A 26,116-nucleotide genomic window follows, 5' to 3' on the forward strand; every position below is an offset into this window, starting at 1 on the left:
GCTATTATCCAGAACATTTATGTCGGAGATGGTTTAAAATTTCTATATTTATATTTTTCTTGAAAACAAGTAAACAAAACAGTAGGTTTTCTACTATATCCAGATGCAGAGCATAAAATCTGTTTTCTAACTCAGATTTTCCAAAATTTCCTTGGATTCCAATGTTGACAAAACTCTCCCTTAATACTGAAACAAAACAAAACTAAACTAGCTGCTGGCAGTTATACCTTTGCACTATAAAATATGTTACTCAGTCTGAATTAGGTCAACAGGAAATAAATTGATTGTCAAAAGCTGCATATTAAAAAACCTTTCATTAAATGCGTTTGATATGAATACATAGCTGTAAAAGGTATATATTTCTAATGTACATATATGACATAGATAAATCTGAAGCCAAGCTATACCCTTTTCCACAAAATAACTTAATTTTGAAAAGAAAAGCTTTCTATTCTTCCCTGACCATTCAAACAATATACTGAATGTAGGCTTCAAAGTGCCAATTAAAAAATGCCTTTTTGCAGAATGCCCTATTTGAGGTGTCAGGCCATGAAAGACTATCAACTGGGATTAGAGAAAAAGAATAATATTCCAAGAGAAAAATATTGTTGTAATTTAGTTTTATTCTATATTTAATGAAATTATTTCAATAGACCTCAATCTGAAGAAGTAAAAGCACACAAATATCCAAGTAATTACTGGCTATTTAAAACCCCCCACTTTTTTTTTTGGTTTGTTTGTTTTTCATTCTCTAGAGTAGAAACATAGAGCAAAGGAAAAGATAAGTGATATATTTATTGTCTTCCTGATAAAAGATTAAAAATTTCTGAGTAAGTCTTACTATAAGCATCTGGTATGTTATTTACTGTCATTGTATGTCAACTAAACATTGTATAAAACATGACATACTGTAAGTGGGGGAGAAGATAGCACCAGTTTCAAATGTTTGGGAAACATAAGTTTTATCTAGATAGGCCAACCTTTCATCTTCTATCAGGATATACTCAGAGACCTGATAGATGTGCCTTGGACTCTTCAGTCCCATACATCATCAAAGTCCACTCTTACGATGTTCTTATTATAGTTAACATTTCAATTCTCTCATTTCAAGGGCCCAGGATGGCTTGTAGCATGACAAGACCAAGGGTGACTGCCTCTTTTTTGACCTATTACAATGACCTTTGGTCCCAAAGATGGTCAAAATGTAAGCCTCTGTTACTCCTAATGATATCTCAAGAATATGTGAAAAGGGCTGGCATACTCTGTAGAAAATGGCTACATATCTGGAATCTAATGATGACTTTTCATAAGATCAATAATGAAGACTTTTCCTAAGATCAGGTAAAGGCAAGACAGTAGCGGTTTTACCTCTACTTCAGCAAAACATCAAATACCGATGCATATCTACTGATTTTAAGCATTGGATGACTAGCGCAGAATATTTTCAGATGTTGCACCGCAATATTTTTCTAGCATTTGTCAATATTTGATTGGCAATCTGCAACTTTAGAAAGTTCTGTAAAATTGAAACAGATCAGAGGAAGAAATTGTAAACATGCAATACAATTTTAAATAATTCTAAGGAAAGAGATAGCTGTTAGGAAGTACAAAGGAAAGAGACAGGAAATATTCTAAAAAAGAAAAGTTTAAGAAATATTAGAGTGAGGGGCAATGAACAGAGTATGATCCAGGAAGAACTAGACCGGAAGCACAGAAGCTCCATTTGCCTACCTGTAGAGGAGAAAGCAGGTATACACTGGCCTAAGAGAGTTCATTTTAACTTGGCCAAGACAAGGTATTGAGATGTTGGGTAATTATAGAAACCAAGCATCGTGAAAGTGCACATGTCTTTTATTTGAATGTTTTTCAAGCTGACCAGTCTTCAGAAGAGCAAAAAATTTGATGATAAAGAGCTGCTACTGTGATTCAGTTATAGGTTTGCAAAAATGTCTCACTCGCGTTGATCAGATCATACTAGAAACTGCTGGCACAAATGTTTTTGTGACCAGACATTTGAAATAACAGCTTAATTATTCAGTCATGCATAATGGCTCAGAAAAAAAAAAGAAAAAGTGACAAAAAATTATAACAACATAGAAAACACACTCCCTTCCACTACTGAGGGATGGTGACATTGATTTTGCTTCATTATGAAACACACCATCCAGAAAAATAACAGGATTCAAGCACGTGGAAATAAACATCTTTTACAATTTCACATATTACTAATAAGGTTTTTAAGATTCAGACTACAGAGTCTACGCCAGCTAGTTTAAATAAAAATTGGTTTATTACAGGACATTTCAACTTATAAATTACATAACCTAAAACAAGGAAGCCAGAAAAATGCCTAACTATATCACAGGACTGACTCAGCAGAAATCCTAATGCTGCTGCTTGCTAGTCAAGAGTCACAAAGCCAGGATCTATGCCACAGCTGTATAGGAAAGAAAAATGAAATGCCTTCATGATCATGTTTGTGAAAGACCTTTCCCTTTCCAGTTCCCACACTGGTGCATCTGCTACTAAATTCCTGGTCATATGCAGGGCACCAGCTGCAAAGGAATCTGGGATATGTAGTGTTAATACTCCATACTCTGAGCTAGTCCTGAGTAGTAGTCACTGACACTCATAAAGAGAAGTCAAAATGGAATGATCATCAAAACGTTGGAGAAAGATTAGAGAATTATTAGAAGAGATACTAGGGGAATTATAGTCATAATTATAATCTTTTGAGAGTTTGAATTTATAAATCTCTCATAGATTACATAGATTAACTGAATTACTACCAGTCCAAAAAGTATGTATTTTATTTTACACTGTATTATAATAGGTGTCCTTTTACTTTCAAAAATTGTAGCATTTTTAAACTTATTTTCTTAAAAATGTGATACAAAAAGAAAACTGCAAAACAACATATTTATATTTTATCTGATTTTATAAGAGTTTTATTTTTTTCAGTCAGCTGGTGAAACTGGTAAATTCTGCCAATAAGTCTTTATAGCAAATGACGTTTTAAAATTAGTTTCATAAAAGGAGCAACAGCACTTCCATGCTAGAAAAGATGTGGTCATTTATAGTCAATTTAACTTGAGGCATTTGAAATAAAACAACTGTATTTCTACATTCAAAATTATTTATTATAGGAACTTGATAACATAATCAACAATGTGATGTGAGGTCCTTGTCAAAAATTTTAGAGTTTTAACACATAAGTAAACATTTGAGAGCATACCAGTTTGATTTATAAATATTTAAAAAATAAAATTTAGCAAACTTTTTTGGTTTTTTTAAGAGATAAAGGTCTTGCTTTGTTGGCTAGGCAGGAGTGCATTGGCTATTCACAAGTGCAATCATCGCACACTACAGCGTCCTGAGATCATGAGATCCTCCTCTTTCGGCTTCCCAAGTAGCTGGGAATATAGGCATGCACCTTTACATTTATGAATGAAAAATCTGGTATCACAATCGCCTGAGTTATTCACATTTCTCTGTTGCTTATAACTACTTGCCATCCAAACGCTGTTGTTTTTTTTTTTAACGTGTCAATCATTCCCTATGCCATTTACCTAGCACTGAGACCTCAATATGCCTGAACTTTAACCTCATTTTTCAACCTTGTCCTACTGTCGTCATTGACAGGCATTTTTGTTTAGACTGAAATGTTGCTTCTGGAACTGACGAAATGCAGTGGTTTGCATTCTCTTGCATGGAAAGGAAAACTCAACGTACAAAACAGAGGAGTGGAACATAATAGCTTTTTTTTTTTTTTAATGTCAAAATTATAATTATCTTGAGCCTTAGGCCCCTCACATATTTTTCTGTCTCATTTGTGTAAACAACTCTGTCATGCTTCAGTATTTGCGAAGAGAGTCTGAAAATTACAGACACAAGTGTTTAGAAATTTCCCCTTAACCCTCCCTGAAATGGCACTAAACAAAAAAAAAAAAAAAAAAGAAAAAGAAAAGAAAAGAAAAGCATGTTTATGCTTCTTAACCTCATGGCTAAAAATTAAAAAGGTTTTCATTTACATAATTTATCTAGCACTAGTTTTAAGGTAATAGGCAAGCTTCTAAATAGAATATATTCCTGAATTGATTCCATAAGCAATTTGGTTACCAGGTATTTCCTCCTGGAAGTTGTAGAAATACAGAAATACACATATTTCTCTATTAACTATTTCTTTCTTATCTTTTGAGAAATTCTCATAATGTCACAGAATGTTACGCTTCACACTACGTTAAAATGTAAAACGGGTTCCTCTTACCAAGAAGTGTAGCTGTTGTTGGCTAGGGTCTCATCAGTGAATTTCAGACAGATGTTCTGCTTCCTATCTGCACACTAAAACCTAGTGCTTTCAGTACTAAAGATCTTTGTCCCGTCGCATTAAACTATGACAGGCCCTGAGCCATCCAACTGATATGAAGACTCAAACAGCTTTATTTACTCTGAATATACTGAAGGGGTTGGGTGTCAGGGAGGGCATGATATCTTTAATTTGAGCCAGCTGTGAAGCTTCCAGAGAATCTCTCTGTAGCCAGTGCTGGACTAAGATTAAACCAGGCAAAATGCCTGAAGAGATACTGAATAGGTTTGATACAAATTACATTGTCCTGCTGGTTTGAAAGTGCACATTACTGGAGTCATTAACCATAATCATCCTCAACTACAAGCACTACAAGCGTGCATACAGCAGCCCAGTAAACGTAGCCGCTGTTTGTCTGCAGTGTCCATAATCTATGAAGACATTGCCTCCCCTCACTGGTCAAGAAGCCACCTCCTTTCTGTCCCTGTCCTCTGTCTTTTCTGTATAGTCCCAATTTTAAGCTTTGTCTCCGAAATAGTGAAATCTGTCAAAGCAATTTTTTCTTTGACAATTCAATATTGTTAAAGATATTACTTTCCCTGTTCCATGCTAAGGAATATGCATTAGTTATGACAAATTTCAGATTCGCTTTTGCTTGCCCTATTAGCATGGCCAATTTTTTTTAAACAATAATACTTTTCTAATTATTTTGCAATGGTGTCATAACACTTCATATCACAAATTGGTAATAAAATGAGAAAACAAATAGGATACATGGTTTATAACTCTCATATTGTAACATTTAATTATCAGAATGTATATACTTCCAGTTAAGGTTGAACTGAGCAAGAGTTTAAAAAGACACACACACACACTATATATATAATAGTACAAAATAGTAGAAAGTATTGTCATATCTTTCCCCCTACATTTCATGAGTGTTAACATTTTCTTCATACATGCTTTATCATGCTCTTCACTTTCTGTCTCTATCCATCATCTATCTATCTATCTATCTATCTATCTATCTATCTATCTATCTAATCATCTGTCATCTCTATCATCTATCTATTTTTGTCTGTGTGTTACACTTTGCATATTTGTCCCTTTTAAAACTCATATTGAAATTGAATTGCCATTGTAACTGTATTTAGAGGTGAGGCCTTTACAAGGTGTTAGGCCTCGAAGGCGCCATCCTCATCTGTAGGTTTAAATCCTTAATAAAAGGACTTCAGGAATGAACTCTCTGTCCAGTCTTCTACTCTTCTAGCATATGAGAACACAGGATTCCTCCTCTCTGGAGGGTGCATTATTCAAGGCCCCATCTTGGAAGCAAAGAGTGGATCCTCACCAGACACCAAATCTGCCAGCACCTTGATCTTGAACTTCTCAGCCTCCAGAACTGTGAGAAATGGATTTTTGTTGTTTATAAATTACCCATCTATATTATTCTGTTATAGCAACACAAAACTGGCTAAGACACTTGTGTGTTTTGTTTTTTTAAAATACATTTTTTGCAAGTAAGTTACAGATTTTACATTTAAATACCCCTTTACCTCTCAATATTTCCATGTGTTTATAAATTCAGTATATTTCTAAAAATAGGATATTTCTTAGCCAGAATCCACTTATTAAACAGAGGAAAATAACATTGATAAAGCAGCATTGTCTAATCTAAATCTTTTCATCAGATTTTGTCAGTTCTACCACTAATGTCCATTCTTGTTCCAGAATTCAATACAGAATGGCATGTTATCTTTAGTTTTCACTTCTGTCAGACTTAATATTACCTTACATATTTAAAAAGATCAGGCCAATTATCTTGTTAACTGTCCCTCATTTTGAGTTTGACTAATGGTTTCTAACTATTAGATGCAGATTATAATATGTTTGCAGAAATATAGCAGATGTGATGTGTGTTTCCCAGTATTTCTTATTAGGAGGCATCTGGTATTGATTTGTCCCATTGCTCATAATGTACATTTTAAATCTGCAGTTAAGGTTGTGTCTACCAGATTTCTCCACTACAAATTTACCATTTTTTCTTTGTAATTAATAAGCATCTTATGAAGAGATGTTACCAAGTAAATATTCAGTTTGTTGTCATACTTTTGCCCATTATCCATTGATATCCTTGCCTGAATCTATTACTACTATGATTGCAAACAAATGGCAATTTTTCTAATTCTGTGATTCTTTTTACTTTTATTCCTTGAAATTCTACAGTATGAGTTCTTCACTTTCCCCATTTATTCATGTATCGGTTCACTTCAGCATTGAATCCTTGATTTTTATTATATTCTGTGTGTTATATTCTGTTACTATTACTGTGATTTTCATTGGTCAAATTGTTCCAAATTTGGTCAAGGGGAGAGAGTTCAAGCTGACCCTTGTGTTCTTTTTACATGTCCTCATCATTTTCTGAGCTTGCTTTTTACTTCCTAACACTACAAAATGTTCTAAGTACATCTTACAGTTTCCATGTTTTAGTCCTAGAATCAGCCGTATCTACAAGGATACCTGCATACCTTTTAGAAGAGAATAATACTTAGAAGCAAAAATCTGTGTGTAATGTTTGCTTAGTGACAGTGGGATGTTATTGCCTTTAGGAACTCTCAGAGTTGGAAAATATATTCATGTATGTATGTACATTGCGTGTGTATGTGTGTGTGTATACGCACAACATATCTATAACTATTTGCTATAGATACAGTGTGGCTGTTACTTGCTGAGATTTGGTGACTAGTTTTTTCTTTGTAATTTATAAGTAATTTTTAATTTGGAGATTTTCTGTATTTGAGCATATTATTTTTGCTTTTTTTTGTTTTCTTTTTCTTTTTCTTTTTTTTTTTTTTGTCTGCATTGTTTTGGGAGGAACTGTGGGCTAACATGGATTTAGTTGGGTGATGTTTTCTCTGGCTCTGTGGAAGTCTGAGCATAATCTTCCCCCTGTATTTCAATAGTTTTCACTGGGAATTTTTTTATTCAACAAATACTAGGAACTAAAAGAAATGTTTGAGATACTTCTTATGTAAGGGAAATCGAAAAAAAGATAACATTCCTTATCTTTAAGAAAAGATAATTATAGTACAGGGCAAACAAAACCTAATGTCATGAATATCAGGTATCAAAATCAAGAATAAAACATTATTTATTACTAGGCTCTTTCTTTGTAGTTATTTCAGTGGCTTTTGTTTTGGTCTCTGATAGTAAGTTTCACTGAATTTCTTGCCTTATTTAAAGCTTTCCCGCAGGCAAGATGGAGACTACATGGGGAGTTCATTCAAAACCAAGTGGATTCAGTTTTGTATGTACAGTTGTTGCTGACATTTCTTGTCAACTCACTTTCAGCTGAAAAAATCTAACTCAGCATTAGATGAAATTATCTTGAGCCCTTTTAATAACTCCTTTCAAGCAGTGAGATAAATATTGACAGTTATTTTTTGCCAGAAATATGCCAGTCCTTGAATATTAGTTAGTGATTATTTCAAATAAAGTTTTTTATATCCCTTTAAATATTATTGTAAATTTATAATTTGAATTATGCATTACTCACAAAATATATTATTTCAGAATTAAGTTAATAAGTCCATTAATATAAATTTATCTAGAGCTTCTTAAGTTGTTTTTATGTTATTTAGTAATTTTCAATTCTCATATTTTTCATTTGAGTAAGGGTTATTGTATTTAAAGCCATTCCCCTCAGATATGAGGCACTGTTGAGATTTGAAATCTCAGCATTGTTGAGATTTCAAACTTCATATATTTATAATTTAATGTGGATATCATAAATATGGATATCATTTAACAAGGGTGGAAATATGTACCCATGAGTCATCCTATAATTTAAAAACAACGGCCAGGTAGGAAAATAAGAAAGAAAAAAAATGTAATTAATTTATATCTAGGTTAAATAATTTATCTATATTTTTATTTAGAATAACTTCTCTAAGTTACTAGTGAGACAGGTAATTTCATATAACATAAAAAAAATTCTACTGGGAAATTTAAACAAAAAATCAGAGCGTATGTTATTTCTGAAATGTCAAGCAATAACCTTTAGCAGTATTTCTTGCACTCTGAAGTAGATATAATAACTTTTACTACCATCTCAACTATATGCTATTATACATTGCTGCATTTTTGTAGCATTTACCATGGGCTGTGCTGTGTCCTAACTGCTTTAAATAAACTAACTCATTATTCTTATAATACCCAATGGATGAGGTTCTAATATCATATCACTTTTAATTTGAGCAAACTGAAGTAGAGAGACTTTAAGTACCTTGTCTAACATTACTGAGCTAGGGAATTGAAGAACAAATCACCAAATAACAATCAAAGTATTACAGCAGAGAATGACTTAGTTACTGAGAGGCATTTGGATTTTAGCTTCAGAGTCTAGGCCCTCTGATTAACAACATTTAAAATTATAATATATAATTAGAGAATTGTGTACCTTCATGTTTTACATATCCACAGAAAATTTGATGTTTTCCACTGGGTATTAATAATCCGTAACAAAAACAATTGTAAAACAACAAATATAACTACTTTATTATTGAGCCTTTTTGGATTTTACCTTTTACCTTTCAGTGTTTGATTTCTAAAACTTTATACTTTGGAAATTAAAATGCTACATGTATAGTGTGCATTAAAAATAACATTTCCTAACTGATCTTACACATTGTAGGACAATGGCCCTTGTTTTCAATTTGTAAGTTCATTCAAAAATCGCCCTTATTTTAATTTATGAATGCTTTTAATCAGGTCAGTCTCCTACATTGAACATCTACTCAAGTGCAGGCCACTTGCAGTTTATTGAACTATATGCTGCTATCATTACAGAGAAACTCCTTTCCAGACATATGAGCTTCTCAATACCACAGGGAATATTCTCCAGGATAGATTATATGTTAGACTACAATACAAATCTCAACAATTTTTAAAAAATTGAAATTATGTCAAGTATCTTTTCTGACCACGCTATTATAAAACCAGAAATCAATAACAGGAAGAAATTTTAAACAATAGAAATATAGGAAAATTAAACAGCATACTCCTGAACAACCAAAGAGTCAATGATAAAATTAAGAGAGATTTTTAAAATGTCATGAAATAAATGATAATGGAAACACAACATACCAAAAACCTATGGAACACAGCAGAAGCAGCATTAAGAGGAAAGTTTATAAAAATAATTCTAGATTCATAAAAAAGAAAGACCTCAAATAAAAAATTGAATTTTGTGAGTCAGGGAACTAGAAAATGAAGAACAAATGGAAACCCAAAATCAGTAGAAGAAAAGAAATAATAAATATTAAAGCAAAAATAAATGTAATAGAAATTAAAACATAACAACAAAGATCAATAAAATGAAGTTAGTTTCTTGAAATGATAAACAAAATTGACAAAACTTTAGCTAGACTAAAAGAAAAATACAAGAGGATACTTAAATACATAAAATCATAAATGAAAAAAAGTCATTACAACTGACACCACAGAAATGCAAAGAATTATTAGAGACTATTATGGGAAAATTATATGCCAACAAATTAAACAACCTAGAAGAATGGATATATTATTAGACACATAAAATTGACCAATATTAAATCAGTAATAACAGAAAAGTTGAACAGACCAATGACAAGTAATAAAATGGAATCAATAGTAAAAAGTCTCCATCAAAGAAATGCTCAGGACCAGATGGTTTCATTGCTGAGTTCTAACAAGCACTTAAAGAAGAACTAATACCAATTCTACTCAAAATATTCCAAAAAATTGGAGAAGATTATCTCCCAAATTCATTGTATAAGGACAAAATTACCTTAATACCAAAACCAGACAAGAACAAAACAAACAAAAAAGCAAAGTACAGGCCCATATTTCTGATAACCATAGATGCAAAAATTTTTACAAAATACTAGCAAACTTAATTTTAACAGTCCATCAAAAATATTATTCACCATGAGCAAGTGAGATTTATTCCAGCAATGCAAAGATGATTCAACACATGCAAATCAATAAGTTGATACATCACATTAGCAGAATGAAGGAAAAAAAACACATACGATCATTTCATTAGATACTGAAAAAGCATTTGATAAAACATAACATCCTTTCGGGATAAAAACTCATAACAAATTAGGTATAGAAGGAATGTACCTCAACATGATAAAGGCCATATATAAGAAACTCATAGCAAACATTGTACTGAATGGGGGAAAGCTAAAAGCTTTCTCTCTAAGATCTAAAATAACGAAGCCCACTTTCACCACTTTTATTCGACACAATACTGGAAGTCTTAGCCATAGCAATCAGGCAAGAGAAATAAATAAAGGGCGTCCAAATTGAAAAGGAAGAAGTCAAATTGTCCCTAATTGTATATATAGGGGACATAATCTAACATATAGAAAACCAGAAAGACTCCACTGAAAAAGTATTAAAACTAATAAACAGATTTAGTATTGTTGCAGCATAAAAAATAAACATACAAAATTCAGTAGTGTTACTATATCCCAATAACAAATTACCTGAAATTAAAATTAAGAAAGCAATCCCTTTTACTGTAGCTAAAAACAAAACAAAACATAGAAATACAGTTAACTAAGGAGGTGAAACATTTCTATATGAAAACTATTAAAAAACTGATAAAAATCAATTGAAGCATACATAAATGGAAAGATAGCCCATGTTTGTGGATTGGAAGAATTAATATTGTTAAAATATCCATACTACCTAAAGTGATGTATAAATTCAATGCAATTTCTCAAAATAAGAATGACATTCTTCACAGAAATGGAAAAACACCCTAAAAGTTTTATGAAACCATAAAATAATCCTGAATAGACAAAACAATATTCAGTAAAAATCCAAACCAATGATATTGCAGTACCAAATTCAAAAAGTTCTACAAACTATAGTAACTGAACAGTGCAAAAGAACACCAGACCGTATTCCTCCTATCTCACTGTAGCTTTGTACCCATTGACCAATCTCTCACCACCACCTCCTTCTCCCTAACCTCTCAATTCTCTGGTAACCACTATTTTGTTCTCTACTTCTATGCATAGATTCTACATATGAGAGTGATCATGCAATATCTGTCTTTCTGTACCTGGCTTATTTCTCTTAACATAATTTACTCCTGGTTAATCCATGTTGCCACAAATGATAGAATGTTATTCACTTTTTATGGCTGAGTAGTACACCATAGTGTATGTATACCACATTTTTTTCATCCATTTATGTAGTGATGGACATTCACATTGACTCTGTGTCTTGGCTATTGTAAACAGTGCTGCGACAAACATATAAGTGCAGACTGCTCTTCAAAATACTGGTTTCATTTTGTTTGGAAATCTACCCGGTAATGACATTGTTAGATTATATGATAGTTTTATTTTTAATTTGTTTGAGGAAATTCCAGCCAGGAACTTTGGGAGGCTGAGACAGGCAGATCACTTGAGCCCAGGAGTTCGACACCAGCCGGGACAACACAGCAAATTCCTGTCGCTACAAAAAATACAAAAATTAGCTGGGCATGGTGCTACACCTGTAGTCCCAGCTACTTGGGAGGTTGAGGTGGGAGGATAACCTGAGCCAGGAAGGTCAGGGCTGCAGTGATGAGCCCAGATAATGTGGCTGCACTCAAGCCTGGGTGACAGAGTGAGACCTAATCCCAAAACAAACAAACAAACAAACAAACAACAAGAAAACACAAAACTGTGTGATACCCTACACTCATACCAGAGTAACACAAATAAAGTTGCAACAGTAATAAAACAAGTTAGATGTCAAAACATTACTCAAAAGGCGTGCAATGATTCTGTTTTGAGTTAGAGACCTAAGAGTTTGGGATGGAGAACTTGGCATAAATATCTCTCAGCACAGGTGATTGCATCAGGCTTCCAGAAAAGCAAAGGGACATTGTAAACAAATCTTCCTACCTCAGACCTTTGAGAAAAAGTTAATAATGTCTTATAAGGAAAAGTTACAAAGAACATATGGGCAAATTAAAGCACACATAAAATTGGGACAAGTCATAAGAGTTTTATGGACATGGGTATGCTGTTTATAGAGCTATTTTTCTTCTTTTCAGCATCAGTTTTGTACTGTGATGAATAAAAAAGGTTAAAAGTGTTTGGAGCTTGCAATGTTTACAAAAACCTAGTCCATGGTTTTCTTGCATTCAGTTATTTTTGGGTACTTACTAGAAAAGGAGCTTTGCACATCATAGCCCAGACCTACTAGGTAGGTATCTCAGGTGGTTGATTCTAGATAGGTGCTCATCTACAACATTATAGGTGAACATTATGCATCTGAAATTTAGGAACCACTGGAGTAGAGACTATGTATAGCCCAGGGAACATAAAAATAGCGTCACCCTTATTCTTGCTTTAGGCTCAATTGGAAGGTTAAGCAAAATTGTAATAGTCGAATAAGCATGCTAAAAGAAGCAGACACCTTCCATCATAATCTTTAGCTTTGTATTTTAGGATGCAACACCTTCTCCATAGAGTGTCAGTATATTCAAACCACAAAGAATAATGTGATGGAAGGAAGAGGATAAAGGAGAAAGAGGCATATAAGAGAATTATTTATATGATTTAAACTACTGGAATTGTAAAAGTAAATTATTAAGTGATAAAAATGCTACACTAGTACCGAAAAATGCAATTCATTTTTTTCAGGCTATTAGCCTGTAAAAAGAGAAATGAGAGAATATATGAATTATATGATATATTCAGATATGCCTCCACATACATGATAACAAAACCAAATGTTTCTGGGTTCAGCTTCCTCATCTCCACTGACCCTGATATTAACATCCAAATCCCAGTATCTACTCCCACACTCATTTTTCTCCTTAAAACTAAACTACAGAAACTACTTAGATCTCACTACATCTCTTTGCTGTAAGTAAGCACTGGTAAGAACCAAAAATTTCAAACAGTCTGAGGAGTTAATTTTATCTGGGTCCTATGGGGCCTTTCTTCCTTCCCTTTACTGCAGTCAGTGGCCATCCTCAAACCATCTTCGTTTATTCTATTACAGCATAAGTTTTGACTTCCTTGAGTCCTATTGCTGAAGTTCAACCATAAGTTATGTATCCCTATCCAAAGCCTTTGATGCATACATACAAACACTAAGTCATCGATTGACTATCCATTGAGGGAAGATGAGGAAGAGGCACAAAATATTAACTCTAAGCCAAATAAATCAAGATTTTCTGGACCCTCATTAGTACTCCGTAAAGGAAGCAAATACCATAGTTTCTTTTCATGATTGTCCAGTGTTTTGGAAAGTTTTTAAATATAATAATAACAATAGTTTGTATTTACATAGTGTTTGACAGTTTTGAAAATTCTTTCACGTATTTTTATTTATTGGATTCAAAATAGAACCATGTGAGTCAAGCAAGGCATGCCTTATAAGAATTTCACAAATAAAGACAATGAATAGAATTTTTTTCTTAATTCATGCAGCTAACAGAAATAATCTGTATTCAAAATAAGATTCCAAATTCAGAAACGTTTCTTGAAATTTATATGTTAAGTGTTGGCTCTTAAGATGAAAATAGAGGTAGTAGTCAAGAGTATAACCATAGTTGAGAAAAAAAAAAAAATGAGAGTTTGGCAAACATATTCTACTCACTTTCTCTGATATTGTATCAACTGGATTGATTGTTCATTGACCTTGGAAAGCAGTTGTAACACCTTTTTTTTTTTTTCAGGGTATGTCAGTCAAGATGTCCAAGATAAGAATCAGTGAATGAGATATCGTTACCTTTCATGTCTCTGAAACAGAAAATCCACCAAGTAAAATTTTTAGCCCTACAAAATACATTGTACTTGATGTCTATTGGACATTTAAATGAAAACAATAATAGATACTCTATTAAGAAGTCAATATTTTGAAGCTCAGAAGAGAGGATGAAGAGTTTCCAGGTTCATGTACACTATCAACAAAATAACAATGTAGGACATTGCAGAGATAAAAACTCACCAATATATAGACTTTAAGGAGTAATCAGGAAAAAAACTAATGAGATTGTTCTAAATGAAAGATATTTTTCTGTTACTAAATGGAGTTTAGGTAATGATACTTTTGAAATGCAATGACTTAAAATTAGAGTATAATTCAAGTGAAGCAGGCATTTGAGATTCACAAAGCATTTCATACATACAAATCATTTCTTATATTGCTACCTCATCTCGAAAAGAGAAGATAGAATCAAGCCATATGAAAACTGTATAAAACTAGATCAAGAGATCTTTTTTCAGAATGGTATGTATTCAGCAATATGACAGAAATGTATAAACTCAGCAAACTGCTAGCTTTTTGCTTTTTTTGTTTTTGGTTTGTTTGATTTAGTAAGAGTATATGATTTTATTGACAGAAAATTGCAGCACTGAAATATTTTGTGCTACAGTCTATTTCAGGATCCCTGGAGGTTTAAATAACTTAAAGTCACTCTTTGGAGAATAGCAATTGACCTCTGAACAGGTCATACTTTACAGTGTTATTTACTTCCAAAAGAAATCAGAGCACTGAAAAGATTCTGAAAGTCAATCAGTATTGTAGAAAAATAAAGTCATAATTTGTTCAACAGTTTATACCAATAATCACTGTCAAAATTAGGATATGATTTAGGTTAAATTTCAGCTGAAATATAATTTAAATATAGGGTTCTCAGCTTATATGAAAGCTTACCTGAATCATACATAACCACATTGAAATAACAGAGATCCATGGGTGTAGTGAACATTATGGAAACAGAATTATTTTGCAAAACATATAAACAGTTTCATGGAGTGAAAATAATATTGTATCTCCGAGATTTTTCACCAAGCCCACTGGCAAATCCAAGCAATCAATTTCTTAACATATGTGACATTTATGGCATGATTTTTGGATGTAGAGTAAGGGGAGCTGGATTGGTATTTGGCAAGTGACATTTCAAAGTAGAAAATTAAATTACAAAGAGGCTAAATGTTGCACCACAGAACCAAAGGGTTTGGCAGGAGCAAAAGCTGTGAAGTCATATATTCTCTAAAGGATCGTTTCACAATTTATGCCGAAAACCCAACATTTCAGTGGTAATTAACAGAAGTTAATCCATATGACTGTCTGTGGAATAGACTTCATAAACTTACAAAATGTGAATTAACTGTCCATCAATAAAAAAGTAAACTATTGAAGAAGCAGATTCAACATAACTATAAGAGAAGTAGAATTGTTTGTTTTACACTGATCAGCTGCAAAGTAATTTCACTTCAGCAAATGTCAAATACGATACACTAACGATAAAAGCTAACATAGAATGTTGGTAATCAACATTTTGTTTCACAATTTTAAAAAGATATTTTACCCAACTTACACATTGTCTCTGTGCTATCCACCAGAAAGTAAAAAAAAAAAAAAAATTGTCAAGTTATTTATAATTTAAGCCATGCATGTGGTATTATGTTTTCTAAATTAATGAAAGAAAAAACAGGTTTTAGGTCTATTGGAACCTGACCATACCAAACATAGATATGAATGTATAGTAAAAGTTACATTTACACCTATGGATGCAGCAGAAATATTTTGTCACATGCGTTGAATAAAAATGCATGCTCCAAGGGAAATTTCTGGCCATCATTTCATGATATCCTACACCCCTTATTTTCTTCTTAAATCCACATTAATAAAATATTTAGTAAGTTTGTTATGTTTACTTTGATTCTTTCCTTAGGGTTTAAATTCTATGATTCTGCTACTAATTAGCTGCCCAATCTTGAGCAAGTCAACTGAATTTCTGTGTGTCTTGGATTTCTCAGCTATAAAACAAGTGTATAGGCTTAGACGATTTCCAAGGACACTTCTAGCTTTATGTACTATAAACTTTTGATTATCGTAACTATCTTAAAACTTCTTGAGAAGTAACATTGTATACAATCATATTTTCAAACTTATTCAATTTCAGAATTTGGAAAGTTACTGATTTTGTGACCGATATGACCTTGATACAACGAAACTTAAATACTGTGATATTTCTAATATCACATATATTCTGATATCATACAAATGTTATAAAATCAAATTTAATATTTGAAGACCTAGGACAAGATTTGTGAATTCTGGAAACAGACAGGAGATGGCAAGACTCATATTAATTCTTCCTAACACTGATCCTTCTCACCTAGCTCGGTGATTGTTGCTGTTGCCAGCACCCTCCTATGCCTCTAAATAAAAATACTCATTTACTCTATATTTCTCTGTATTCATCCTGTCCTATATATATCACTCAGCAAATTCTGTCTTTTTTACCTCAGTGGTGATGCAAAAATATTCAATATTCTTACCACCACACCTGTAAATTTGTCATCTTTCACTGAACTATCATAATAGAGTAACCTAAATTACCTACCAATCTATTACTAGCTACTACTTTCCTCAAAGTGGATGACACAAATTAGCAAATATAATAAATCTGGCCTATTGATGCATTCCATCTGGTTATTGCAAAGTGTATATATCTGCATGTATGCACATAGAGTGTGTATGTATGTATGGCATAATAAATATATTTATACTTATTTAAAATGATTTTAAACCGTCCAGTTCATCGCAAGTCCCACCACTCCCTACTGTATTTTTCCAAGCTGCTTTTCACTTAATAGATGAAAAAGCAAACTGAATGTTGGAATCCCGCTACTTAGAGCTCTCCTAATTTGCAAATCAATATAATTGCATAGGCCATTCCTACTACTTTAATGCACTCACCCAATTTGTCTACCCCTAAAAATCCCATTTGCGTTTCAAAACTCAGCTAATGCATCATATCTGTGGAAACTGTTCTATGAAATTTTCTCAGTTGGGACTTTGCCAACCTGTTAATACTTAAGAGTTGTCTTTATAACTTGTATGTACTTAAATCTATTTTTCTTCAAGCCCCGTCATATATTTTTACATTTCAAAAATCCTGTTTAAATGAAAAAATAAGCAAATTGAACATAAGGTCACACCCTTTTCATCTCTTAATTCTATCCATAAGCTTATACCTGGTAAATTGTAGATGCTCAATGAAAGAATCAAGTCATTACTCTCTATCGGACTTTCACAAATAGATTTTTTCCTGGTATACCTTGAAATGTACAATGTATTTATAAAATGTAAGTAGGAAGTATAATATGTATATGGAGTTTAATTGTTAAGAAAAATGTTCAGACTTTGATGCTTAATCTGTAATAAATATCCAATAGGTCAAATAATACATACGTTATATTATATGCATTTTAATATGTATTTGATATAAAATTAACACTTTGAAATTACACATAATAATGACTAGTGATCATTGAATGACATTTTACTCTTTGTTCTCAATCCTCCATTGACAACTCCTCTTTCAGAACAAACACCAAAGTCCTTGCCATGTCAGTAAGCCTCCCACACTCCAAACATCGTTGGCTTCATCATCTGTCTTTCTCTTTTCCTCTCAAGCCACACTGGACTCTTTGACCTCCCTTCAGTTTACCAAGGACATCAACACCTCCTTGTCTTTGAGTTTGCTCTTCTTAGTTACTTGATAGCCCCACGGCTCCTTCACCTTGCATTACATCTCTGCTCAAATAACCTCATGGTTATTTGAGAGGCCTTCTCAGAATATTATGTGAGAGGCCTTCTCAGAATATTCTGTATAAAATGGCATCCCTCATACCATTGTGATCTATCCTCCTAGGCTAGTTCTTCCTAGTACTTATCATAATTTGACATATTATGTATATGTGTGTTACTTTGAGATCTGAGTCCCTTAACAGAACATTACCTTCTCAAGATGATCACTTTGTTTCACTTCTTGTCAGGCACCTAGTAAGTGCTGAGAAGACATTGATTCAATATATGAGGAGTTCACATAAACTTAACACTTCATGGAACTCATTTTGGAAACTACAGCTCTAAACCATTTTCTTTTTTCCTTTTTTCAAATATATACATAATAATTGTACTATTCAGCCAATCTTGTCATATGTGACAACATGGATGATCCTGGAGGACGTTAAGTTAAATAAACCGGGAACAGAAAATCAAATATTGCATAGTCTCATTCTGATGTGGATCTAAGCTTTTTCTGAAACTAATAAAACAATTTCAACCTTATCTTATTTAGTCATATTTCCACTAAACAAAACTGTCCATTCTGGCAAAATAGTTGTACATAATCCATATGCAAAATGATTTGAATAAATAAATGTAAATGTGTATAAAAATCTTATTTAAACTTTGAAAATGTCTGAAACTTTGCTAAATCTTTCAACCATACCCATATTTATTCATATAAAAATATAATCTAACTATCCCACAAAAGCCAAAGAGCTTGATTGTTTAATATATAATTTAGCAATTTTTTTAAAGTATAAATATTCTTTTCAATCTTAGTGTTACTAATAAGCCCTACTATGGGCAGATTCACTTCAAGTAGTTATGTTCTGAAATCTTTGTAGACATTTATGCTTTTATGATTAGAATAAAGCTTCTGAGCATTTAACTATTTTTGAATATTCACAGTCTTTTTACCATAAATTACTCTCTCAAAAGAGTTTAATTGGAATAGATTTTAACTACCAAATGTCATAGAATGAAATAATTTAGGGGCTCATTTGTACCCTTAAATACATTTTCCCTCATTATGTCCTCTATTTGATGTTGCATTAAGCTAGAGAAAAGGTGAATCAGACATGCCATTAAGATTGCTGCAGCTTAAATATCAGTACAGTGGATAAAAAAGGTATTACTCAAATGTGTCAAAATGGAACCCAACCACGCCTGATTTTAATAAGTCCATTATAAGCAGTATTGATTAAGAATGCTTGTCAATCATTAAAAGACATTTTACAGAGATATTTAATGTGTTAGAATATTTCAAGATATGAACAATTGAAATAAGCTGTCAGCATATGTTTAAATGACAATCAATCAACTATTGTTTATTGAATAAAAGCACTGAATTAAAGACCACTAGAAATATAAAGACAAATGAATATAATCTTTCTCTAAAGGACTCAGAATTCCAGTTGGGATGAAGGATAGTCACACTCATGTAAGTTATCTATGCTGGTCCTCAGTTTCACTTGTTGTAAATATGAAGCTAGTTTAGCCAATGCATCAGCTCCCTTTTTTGCCTTTCCCTTTCTCTTTCCTTTGAATGTACTTTTTAAATTTCTGTGCTTGAGCAATAACAATGAAATTATAAAGAAGTGGGAATTTTCTTAAAAATGTGTAGGTAACACCATTTATTAGTTTCTAATATAGGTTTCCATGCAATTTGTATATGTAAAGCAAGCAAATATGAATGCACACTCTTTTTTAGTACAAGAGGTCTCATATTATATAAACTGTATTTTACCTTGAAATTTCCAATTAGAAATGTCCTAGAAATATAATGGTTTGCCATTTTTTCTATAGCTGCATAGTATTTCAAAGTTTTTATTTAACCAATGTTTGATAAATGGATACTTAGGGTTTTTTAGTTTGTTTTCTTTTTCCCCTTAACTGCTTGTTGTAACAATGTTGCAGTGAATATTTGAGTGTTTATCAATCATCTCCCATAGTCATGTATATGTACATGATGTGTTCCCAGAAGTAGAAAAGCCAAATGCAAATGTAATGTTGCTGTAGAGTTGATATATTTCATTTCCACCAGCAACCCACAGGAGTTTAAGTCCTTCCTAAACTGAAATTCTATGTGCTTCTTGAAAAACAATACAAAACTAGAGTTATCACCGTTCAAATAAAATACACTTATAAGCAAAATGTATTTTCCCTTTTTATAGAGACTCAATGGCATAAAAGGTACATTTTATCATAGAAACTATTTTGGTTCTTGTCATCAAAGGTAGAAGGAGACTTTCTTTTCAATGGAAGACAAGGCTCATCTTTTATCCTAAGGTGTTTTCTCTGTGTTTTTGCATGTGAAATCATCTCCTAGCACCTTTGCCATCCAGCTAATCACCCTTTTGTCCCCTTAGTGATTTTGCACAGTCCAAAATAAACCTTTTTATCCTGGTTCCTCTCTGTGACATTTCTGAGATCTGTCAAGATCCCACCAAATAAGAATGATTTTCTGTCCAGGTGGATAAGTGATCATGAACCCTAAAATGTGACTTTACAAAAACCATTTTAGAGTTATTCTGTTGCAAACCATTGTCAGGCACATTATCTCATTATCAAGAGCTCTGAACATTCTATACTTTTATCTGACTACATTTGTGAGTGACAGGAAAACCTAGACCCAGCAGCTGTAGAAAAGGGTATCTCAGAGAGATTAGTAAAGCCAGTCAGATGATGGGAAGTAAATTGCCTTGGTCAGAGCTAAATAAGTTAAATTGTTACACTGTTCTTCTACAGTTTCATTTAGAAAAATCACAATTTTTTTTCGCTTAAGACAAGGAATTTGGAGATATTTTTATTTTACTTAATTAACTGAGAGCTAGACTTCATAGTCCCTGAAAAGAAAGGAAAAAGGGCATCAGATTCATTTTCCATATGAGTCTATGTTCCTCTGGAATATGTCTTCCTTAAACCTATGTTGTTTGCACAGGGCTGGCACCTCCCTGCTCTTTTCAAGAGAACTGAACTCTATTTTCCCTTAGTTGGAAAGAATTCCCATTTAGTTCTGAATCATTTAGAAGCATTAGAAATATCGCATGGTCAGTCTATAAAGAATAATGAATCTCTACTTATTCAAAGGGTCAAGGATGTGAATATAGTGTTCTAGTATTTTGTATATTCTGGTGTACCTTGGATATATCCCCAGAAACTTAGAAGGTATTATTTGTACCATTTTAAATATAATAGAAATAAAGGCGAGGGAGATAAATTAACTTCTAAAAATTAAACACCTGGTAAGAAGCAGCATTGGATTTAAAACCTGGCTGTTTTGGATATGCAAGTAGAAAGCTGTCTCAAATTTTGTTTTATATGCATATACAGTTGATTCTCATTATTCATGGTAATTTTGTTTTATAAAATCAATGCAAATACTGAATTAGGGAATACTGAATCATTACTCCTGGAAGAAATACATGATGAGGTTCCCATAAGCATCTAGCCACAACATTTTATCAACAAACCAATAACTTAATTTTATGTATATTTCTACTTAAAGATACCTCATTTAATATATGTTGTTAATTCATTAACATTGAATTTGCAGCAAACAGCACTATAACTCATGCCTGATGAACCTTATTTAACATACATATAAATGCTCCTCAACTTATAAAGGAGTTATGTCCAGATAAAGTCATGGTAAGTCAAAAGTATAAGTGGAAATTGCATTTAATATTCTAATAAACCCATTGTAAGGTAAACCATTGTAAACTGGGAAGCATGTGTATTTTTTCCACAAGGAACATCAAAGGCTTCTTGAACTTAGGAACACTGGAAAAAACTTCAACACTATGTTTGGGGGCCGCATGAAACAAAACCACCTAAAAAAGAAAATACCCACAAAATGTGGCACTAAATAGATTATAAAAAGACACATTTTTATATCAGTACAAGAGCCGATGTGAAAGAGAGAGCATCACTTTGCTCAACCTCAGCTGGGAATATATTCCTTAGGCAACTCACTCAAAAATTTTCCTACTCTATGTGCATGTTAGTGAATAACATAAAATCACTGTGAGTATTGATTTTTGGGTTACAAATAAATGTTATTGAGTATCAGAATTCACAAACACAGAATCTATCAATAACAAGGAGAAAATATGCACACAAACGTGTTTGTGTGTTTAGGTATTGATTTGAATCCTCTGTTCCTTAATCTATATGAGAAGAAAGAATACAAGTATGCTCATGCATCACTTAATGACAGGCATACATTCAAAGAAGTGTGTGTTTTTAAGCAATTTCATGGTTGTGCAAACATGGAGTATATTTACACAGATCTAGATGGTATCGCCTATGACACATCTGGACTATATGGTATAGCCATTATCATCTGATGAGAGAACAGTCGTGGTCCCTCATTGACCAAAACGCCATTATATGGTGCATGACTGTATTAGTATTAGTATGAAAATTGGTGTTTGAAGGGCCCCCAAATTAGCACCTTTCTCACAAAGGAATGTGGAAGTGATTAAAAGAGCAAGACAATAGGAAAATAAAGATTAAAATACCATGATTAGTGACAAACCCTTAATTGGAGGAGATGGTTTAATTCAATGCAAAAATGGACTATCTAATACTCAAACTCTAAATTAGACTACCAGCTCAGCCATGAAACACATGCTCAAATGGCAGCCAGGCCTTGAAAAACATAGAGTATGAAGGTACAAACCAAAGGGGTGCTCCAGAGTCAAGAGAATGAGTGAGGAACAGTGACATACTGACTTGAAGCAGTAACATGTGTCTCTTTATTTCAGAAACAAACATCAGATGCAATAAGCTAGTATTCCTGATATCAACTAATAATTCTTGTTTTCTAGGATTCTACTAAGGCTTAAACTTATGCTGCATAATGCTCAACATAATTCTGAGACATCCATACCAAAATCCCATTTCACAGCTGAGCAAATTGATAGAGAGATTAAAAACTTTTACCCCAATTTCACTATGAAATTGTATAGAAGTTGGATCTTTATAAAGACCAGTGAGGCTCAGAAGTCCACAGGCAGAGCTGCTTTGAAGATAATCCTGTAAAAATCCATCCACTTGCTAAAATCAAACACAAATGTAATGAAATATGAATATGACTTCAAGGCTCATTCATTCTGTGAATGTCCAGCTTGGTTTATTTAAATTCCTCACAGTGGTACTTCTGTGTTCTATGTTCACTGATATCAAATGACGTGTGAATTTCCACATCATTTTCTCACTCCATTTTCTGACTGACATTTATATTTTAGTCTAGGCCAGATAGACCAGAATTAGAAATTAAGAAGTCATAGTTCTTCAAACACACTATTAAGTATTATTTAACTTTATAGTGATAGGATATTCCCAGAAAAGTATAAGTCAAATTCATTTTCATTCAAGAAATAATTATTGTGTGCGTTGTTTTAGTATACTCCACCGCCCCAATAGTTTTACTTCCCCATTGATTGTTCTCTGAAGTACATCTCTTGAGTAATTTGGTAGACCAACATCCTTAAAATCCTTTTCATGCTATCAAGTTTCTACCTAGGAAGTAGATTCATTTAAATCACTGTCATATCTTCCCTTACCTCCAGAAATATTCAGCCATTCTATGATTCCTGAGTGTTATAAAATGTACATGTATTTTAATATCTATATGTACATATAAAACACATATATACTCACACACATATATTTTGCATGTTTTCAAAAATTATCTGAGCATGGGTCGCTGATTATCTCATTGAAAATACAAATAAATTCAGAGTGGGCATGGTGGCTCACACCTGTAGTGCCAGCAATTCTAGAGGGTGAGGCAGAAATATCACTTGAGCCAGAGACTGAAGCTACAGTGAGCTATAATCATGCTACTATACTCCAGTGTGAACAACAGAAAAAATTCTGTTTCTAAAAAAAATTTAAGTTCCAATTTTTAGCAACAGGTATGCCTTATTCTTCTTTATACTTCTCACACCGTGACTGTTAGGTAGAAAAAAACAATGAAAAAAAAAATGCATGGGGAAAAGGAGAGGGTCTGGACTAGTGACCTGGGTGCAATACTACCAAGGCTTAATTGTTCATTTAGTAGTGCTAATTCCCTTTTCAAAGAACCCTTCTGTCTCAGATACTCCAGTACGGCAGTTATAGAATAAGAAAGATTGCTGAAAATGCATCTCTAAAATACTAGAGCTATCGTACCTTGGGGTTTAAGTGTGGGTCACCAGCACTACAATTATTATTATTATTATTATTAATATTATTAGAGACAGAGTCTCGCTCTGTCACCAGACTGGAGTGCAGTGGTGTGATCTTGGCTCACTGCAACCTCTGCCTCCCAGGTTCAAGCAATTCTGCCTCAGCCTCCCGAGTAGCTGGAACTACAGGCACATGCCACCACACCCAGCTAATTTTTATATTTTTAGTAGAGACAGGGTTTCACCATGTTAGCCAGAATGGTCTCGATCTCTTGACTTTGTGATCCACCCACCTCAGCCTCCCAATATGCTGGGATTATAGGCATGAACCGCTGCACACGGCCCACCATTGCAATCTTTAGGGCGTTGCTATCCAGGTCATCATAATAGCTGTGAACCGAGAGCTGTCCTACACTCAACCGCTAAACTCGACTTACCAATTTAGACTTACCAATAAGGTTGTCCTTATTGTACCAGCTCCAATAAGGAATTGAATGGCAGCAAAGAAGGAAAGACAAAAGTAACTTATTTCCCTCTCTGGTTTTGGATTCACTTGTTAGGAAGTTGAGGGCATGCCTGTGAACTAAGTGAAATGACAGGGGCTACTTTAGTGTGCTAGGGCTGCCATAACAAAATACCATAGACTGGGTGGCTTAAACAAAGAGGTTTATTTTCTCACAGTTCTGGATAAGGTACTGAATAGTTCAACACCTTGATTTTGGGTGAACCTCTTTGTGAAAACTCAGTCTTTAAAAGAGGGTGAACACTCAGTCTTTAAAAGAGGTTACGTTATGGATCAGGAAGGATGCTTGAAGAAGAAGGTACAAGATTTCCTAATCAGTTGGAGCAATGGTGACAACAACAGTTAACGAGAGAAATCAAAGTTATGACAGTATTTGTATGGCAGGCAGGTAGTATGGGTCCTGCTACCTACATATCTATAAAAAGAAAACAAAACTGTTATTGACACAATAAGTTCATTTAGCTGTTACAGTCGTAGATATCAAATCCTTTGAGTAGTAATCTGATGTTTTGATTTGTATTGAGCGTTTTTAAAAATCAAAGTTATAAGTAGATTCTAACTAAGGATGACATAGTACATTAATAAAATATTGCAACATACATCTTAGTAAAAACATACTGAAAGCCAAAGGATTCTAAACAAGAAAAAGTCTGTGATTTTTTTTTTTTTTTTTTTTTTTTTTTTTGAGACGGAGTCTTGCTCTGTCACCCAGGCTGGAGTGCAGTGGCGGGATCTTGGCTCACTGCAAGCTCCGCCTCCTGGGTTCACGCCATTCTCCTGCCTCAGCCTCCCGAGTAGCTGGAACTACAGGCGCCCGCCGTGATTATTTTTAACACAATTTTTTTCTAGTGTTTACCTTGTCAATGTAGCATGACATAAAATAGACTTACATAATGAAGGACATCAACTTTAGAAGTCTTATGGTAATGTTCTTACCAGCTAATGAATTTACATGTAGACCTTTGGCATTTTTCTTGTTCTCCATGTAATCTTTTCATTCCCAATTGCCATGAACAATGTCATCAGCAATTTTATCCTTTGAAGAGCATTTCTGTTTCCCTGGGATGTGGTGGAAACATAGGAACACTACCCCCTAGGAAAGGTGGCAAACCCCTGAAAGACAAGAATGAATAAAACAATGTCAAAAGAGAAGAAGTATAAAATCAATCATACTTTTTATAAAAATCTGTTGATTTATAAAGTATATAAGGTTTAGATATATGTAAATCAATAGAAATATCTAAACTATTAAATATATGCAAATCTATTTCATAATATTTAAATTTAAAACTCTCCATTAGGCTTCATATAACCTAATGTCCTCTATATAGTCATTAAAGTAAGGCCGTATGATTTGTTTTTGAGAAGTAAGGGAATAGTGGAAAACATAATAATTGAAACATTATTTAAGGTGCCAATAAGACAGCCAGCCATGTCAATCTGTGTTAAAAAAAATCATCACAT

The 26,116-nt window shown here is 33.2% G+C and overlaps 1 long non-coding RNA gene across 2 annotated transcripts in view; it reads right to left on the reverse strand.

The window, feature by feature from the left end:
* Window positions 1-26,116, reverse strand: part of LOC105465530 (uncharacterized) — a 223,009-nt gene that overhangs the window by 57,166 nt on the left and 139,727 nt on the right. For both annotated transcript variants that reach the window (XR_011616784.1, XR_011616783.1), the window contains exons 3-4: window positions 25,589-25,765; window positions 13,964-14,106 (exon numbers count right to left, since the gene is read on the reverse strand). This is a non-coding gene — a long non-coding RNA (uncharacterized lncRNA). The remainder of the gene's footprint in view (window positions 1-13,963; window positions 14,107-25,588; window positions 25,766-26,116) is intronic.

This window comes from Macaca nemestrina, chromosome 19 (genome assembly GCF_043159975.1).
Source record: "Macaca nemestrina isolate mMacNem1 chromosome 19, mMacNem.hap1, whole genome shotgun sequence".
NCBI classification, from domain to species: Eukaryota; Metazoa; Chordata; class Mammalia; order Primates; family Cercopithecidae; genus Macaca; species Macaca nemestrina.